Genomic DNA, 6000 nt, shown 5'->3' on the forward strand with positions numbered 1-6000 from the left:
AAGAAAAGGAAAACAAAGCATTAATAATTATAAACCACTTACATGTTCAAAACGAAGCTTATTTAATCCCATTCAGTAACTGATGGTCTACACTTCTTCAATTCTTCATTACGATTTGTTACATGTAGGTTTTATGTTTTTATAACCCCAGTAACCAGAGATGGGCAGTAACGCGTTACTGTAATCCGATTACTTTTTTCAAGTAACGAGTAAAGTAAGGGATTACTATTGCAAAAACGGTAATTAGATTACTGTTACTTTCCCGTAGGAACGCTGCGTTACTGCGTTACTAAAACCGTGATTTTTTTGCGAGAATGTCTCATGACAGTGACGTAAGCGAGTGCGACGTTCGTGACAACAGCTGTGTGCAGATCAACAATGGATCATATATCGAGTGCAGAGAGAGTATGAGCGTGCAGCGTTTAAAGCGTGGAAGTACTGACCTTACTTTGAGTTTGATTCCATAAAAAGTGACAAAAACATTAGTGTCCGTTGTGCGTGGGAAGAAAACTTCTTTTTACAGCGAAAAAAACCCCTAAACTTCCAAACAAGCACCGAGTAGCTACGACGTAATGGGAAACTCACAGAGAAACTGCCGTATCCTTCCACTGACCGCTGCACACCTGCACCAGGGTAACCCTCCGCCTACCCCACTCCTGCTTTACAGGTGAAAATAGAGCAACAGGACCGCTAGTCTTTGACTTTATTTATTTTCTGCTGTGTTTTACTTGCATCTATTTGAAAGACTGAGTGTAAACACACAAAATATTTTATTTTATGTGCTGGAATCTGCAGAAAATAGGTTTAAATGTTAAACTAATTTCTTCCAGTCAGAGAATGTTGCAGATAATTAAATGTTTGCTTGATGCATAAAGTTAAAAGATTAAAACTAATAAAACAAGTTTTAAAAAGAGACTTTTCCATTTGATTACATTTTGTATGATGATTATGCAGAAAAAGTAGAATTGGGCTGAAAGATCTATCACTTTATCACCTATTCAGGTTGTAAATCGTGTTTTTAAAAAGTAACTAAGTAATTAATTACTTTTGAAAATAAGTAATCAGTAAAGTAACGGGATTACTTTTTTGGGAAAGTAATCAGTAATTCGTTACTGATTACTTTTTTCAAGTAACTTGACCAACACTGCCAGCAACACGTCAAAAGATATACACGCTTACAGATATATAAACCTACATATGCACCCCCACACACATATATGCACATCAGTATTGTGAACATAGTGGGTGAGAACACCCAATCAGAGCCCTCCCTGTACTTTGCAAAAATTGTTGAACGGCTTTTTGAACTGGTTCATGCTGATACGTTGCTTCAGTTCAGAGTATAACAGCTGACCTGCAGGATGTCTGTTTACTGGATACGATGTGAGCTATCTGTGAGATAAAGTTGCTGTGCAACGTGGAAATGTGTGCAGGAGTCAGTAGTGCTTCTTATAAGACGTAGACATTAACGCTTCTCTTTAATACCAGTAAATGAAAAAAACTACATATCCAGTACATGATGGTCAAACTGTGTGAGAATTGCTGCAGCATCCGAAACATTGCAAACCAGTGGAAGGAATCCCAGTACAACAGGCACACGAACTGGGATTCTCTCAGTTCTGTGATTATAAAAAAAAGAAATGATATTATATTGTATGATGTGCTGGAGCTGAGCATTCAGTGACAGCTTCCTGTTAGCACTGGTGGTGAAAGTGAAACTCCTCACAGATGGTGGGTGGGCTCTTTTCCTCCACGGCGTTACATTTACAGGTCACAGATGTGTGCTCCTGTTTTTGGTTGAGTTGTATACTTCATAGTTTGAAAGGCTTCATTTTAAAAATGGTTCATAAAGTCGAGTTTGAAGTGCTTTCAGTGCATTCTTGTACTTTTGCGTTATGAGTTCAATCTTGACATTTGGTTCTGGCTGCACTCATAGAGTCAAACTATTCATTGTTATTAAGAAGTGCAGCAACACTTTACACTCTGAACCTGTCTGTTAGTTTAAACGGCTTCTTTTTCTACAGATTTGCTTCAGACGGAGGAGGTGGAATATTTGGTTTTGGAGGCTGTAGTCACGATGGCTCTAACTTTAAAGATGGAACAATTTATTTACATGGTTTAGGAGACATTTTCTTTGAGTGTAAACTTAAAATCTAACTGTCTGAACTTCCTGTGTCTTCACAGAATAAAAGCATCTTGTAGATGGTTTCGTTTCAGACCAGGTCCCTGTGTGAAAGAGTAACTGCCTGTTTGAATAATTATGGAAGAAGACTTGGATGTTGGCACGAGTGATGCTGGTTCAGAGAGTACTCTGATGGGCGGAGTTTTGAATGTTAACACACAGTTTATTACTACTGACTAGGGATGGGAGTCCCTGTAGGCTTCTTGCTAATCGATCGTACATTTCAGTTGCACATTGTTGGAGGACTGACTGATTCTTTAGAGGAAAAGAGTCTGCAGAGGCACAGTCTGCAGCAGCTTTGATCTTTATTGCACAAAAGATCAAGTGCACAATGTAAATTGCATTCACGACTGCATTAAGCTGCTAACACATCTCTACAAGCACCTGCACAGACAGCAAGCTAATGCTAAGCTAGCCAAGAACCCAGGGTGATGTTATGTATGTCAGTGACCTTGTAACACCACAGGAGATCATCTATAAAGCATTTACCTGCTCAGGAGAGTTATAACTGATACTGCCAACAGCTTTGTTTTATAACACTTTTTATGACGTCAAACCTTCACAATGCCATGAAATCTCTGAATAGATTATGGACGTATGAACCTATTTTAGTCTTTATAGTCTGGTTATAGAAACAAGTTTAACTCCATGTTTCCTGTCGAGCTCTGGCTCTTTGTACCAATCAAAGGAACTCCTCCTGTGCTTCAGAACACTGACCCTGCAGTGTCTCTGCTCTTGTACAACTTGAAAAACGTCTGCTGTCACAGCGTGTACAGTGTTTGTGGCCCAAAGAGCTGATTGTACTGGGACAGCTGATGTCAGAATGGGCATGGCAGCCTGTCTGCCCCCCGCAGACCTGCTTTAATCTGCTGGCTGTTGTTTGCACTTACAGTGAAAAGGACACGCTGCTGATACCAGTTCAGTGAGATTTATTTTTAGTGGTTAACACATTTTAGGGGGTTGTGGTAAAATTGCAACATTGGAAAGTCTGAAAATAAGCTGAAGTGGGACGAGTGCGAGACTTTTCTTTTTTGCAGTATTAACTAAAGTTGCATTGACTGTTATGTGAAATGTTTTCCATACTGCAAATGTACATGACTTATAATGATGCAGAGTGTTTGAACACAACTATTTTCTTTATCAAGCTCTACATGCATCTAACTACCCAGCAGTACAAAAAGGTAGTAGGACGAGTGCTGGTAGTAGTTTCTCATGATTTGTTTTTTTTTAAGAAAATAATTCGGCAAATTTACCAATTGGGTTCTTCTTCAAGCATCTCTCATGTGCGGTGAATTAGAGATCCAAGAAGACTGTTTCAGTAGCTTAACCTGCATGTCTTTATCCTGTCTTCCTTCTCTCACCCCAACCAATCACAGCAGATGGCCCCGCCCCTCCCTGAGCCTGGTTCTGCTGGAGGTTTCTTCCTGTTAAAAGGGAGTTTTTCCTTCCCACTGTCGCCAAAGTGCTGCTCATAGGGGGTCATATGATTGTTGGGCTTTTCTCTGTATCTATGAAGCGCCTTGAGGCGACTTTTGTTGTGATTTGGCGCTATATAAATAAAATTGAATTGAATTGAATTGAATTGGTAGAACTGGTCAAAGACAGTTTGCTAGATGAGAAATGACAGAAGTCTGTTTTTTTTTTTGTTTATTTTCTTCGTTTATGGCATATCTTTTTTGAGCTACAGAGTCAGCATTCAGAAACTCTTTGTCTTTTTTGGAAAAAGATTTTGTGTTCATCTCCTCTTTTTGCCGTTAAGCTGCTGTTACTGAGGTTATGCTAGCTGTTAACGACCACGAACTCAATACATCAGTGGTCCCCAACCCCCGGGCCACGGACCAGTACCGGTCCATAAGTCATTTGGTACCGGGCCGCGAGAGTGAGACTCGGGTGTGAAATGTCAACACGTTCTCACTCCCAAAGCATCACATTTTACGCTAGGTGACAAATCGTCAACATATTACGTTTTCGGCTACCCACCACGTTCCTAAATGACGACCTCGGAAAAATGAGGAAATATGAGAACCGTATGGACTCAATCTACACATGTTCGCTCTTTTTCTTCAAATCACTTAGAAACACGCTATTTAACATAATTAAACAATAAAGAATAAATCTTATTTTTACTGTACTAGTTTTATTTTGTTGTATTTATCCGCGACACCTTAAAGGCCGGTCCGTAAAAATATTGTCGGGGACCGCTGCAATACATGCAACACTTGGACCGATTCCAAAAACGCTGGGATGCTGTTTAAGATGAAGCAGGATGCAGTTATTTTATTTTAAGAGCTCATAAAAAACAGTTTAATTCAGCATAGAAAACACAGAAAACATATCAAATGTTTAAATGGAAATGTTTTAGAATTTCATCAAAAATATTTGCTCATTGTGAATTTGATAGCAGCAACATATTCTTAAAAAAGTTGGGATGGAGGCAACAAAAGCCCAGAGAAGTAAACAGAAAACAGCTGGAGGGACATTTCAGGTTAATTGGAAGCAAGTCAGGAACATGACTGAGTATTTTTTTAAAAAGCATCTCAGAGAGGTCTCCTCAAAGCACTTTATATTACTCCTCTTATATCAGATCACATACAAATTAGTCAAAGACAATGTCTGTTGAGCAGCTAGAGTTCTCTTTCAGACAAGACATGACATCACCTTCCCGAAAGTCCAGCGGCTGCAGTTCCCAGATATTAACATGACATGTTGTTGAAAGACTGCAGGATCCACTCGACTATAAGACAGAATAGCAAAGATTGTGTTTATGTGAAATAAACAAATTCTACTTCAGCCAAACTAGATGAGACCTTTAGCTGCAAAGAGTTTGTAAAATACTGGGAATTGTAACCACGGCTGACATTCCAGCTATAAGCGTGTGTAGCAGATTTAATCAAATAAGATGGGAATAATTATTTATCTGTGACACAGAAGTGAGACAGTCATGCTTGCATTTTATTCCAGTGGGCTCTACGCTGAGTATCCGCTGCCAGATTTTAATTTTTTCTCTACATAAAAAATAATTTGAATATAAATTGATGCAGAAACAGCACAAATTGGTGCATACAGATTCAGCTGCATGCAGGGAATGAAGTGTCTGAGCTGCATAATTAGCACCATGCAGAGAGGAGCTGGTTACACGAGCCACAAGGCTAAGTATAGGGGTTTACATATTTGCCATTTGTTTAACCAGTGAATGATCCCCAGTTCAGTTCCCAGGAGACGCCACAAATCCCCTCAGTGAAGACATCCAGAGTAAAACAATCTGCCCAATCACAACCCGCAGCGACCTGCTGTGGCCTGTGAATAAGGGAGCAGCTGAAAGTAACACGAGGCTAATTAGACATTTAAGGTTTTGCCCGACATCTTAATGTAATAACTCATAGGTTAGCCGATATGTGGCAGGAAAAAAGTGGGAGAAAACTTCAAATTGATCAAATGTAATTAGGACTAAAGTATGCACTGTGCTCATCCTGGACCATTTAAATACACAAGCATTGCTCAAAATGTGCCACTTGTATCTTAAAGTAGATTAATGTGTAAGTCAGATATATACGTGTATTGATTTAGTAGTCAGACACTTTTATCTCCTAATGATTAAAAAGAGGTCTTTTAATTAAAGAACCTGCAGCTTATGATCCCATGTGCATGAGCACAGCCCTCATATGCACCCACTTAATCACACACAATGTCAAGATTTACCACTGGGCCTCAGCACCAAAGGACCCAGTCTATCAAATCTGTGACCTTCGAGTTTTATTGTGCATGTGCGTGCATGTGTGTGACTTGATAGATTTCAGGACCTGCAGTGCCAGAATGGA

This window comes from Neolamprologus multifasciatus, chromosome 7 (assembly GCF_963576455.1).
Source record: "Neolamprologus multifasciatus chromosome 7, fNeoMul1.2, whole genome shotgun sequence".
Taxonomy (NCBI): Eukaryota; Metazoa; Chordata; class Actinopteri; order Cichliformes; family Cichlidae; genus Neolamprologus; species Neolamprologus multifasciatus.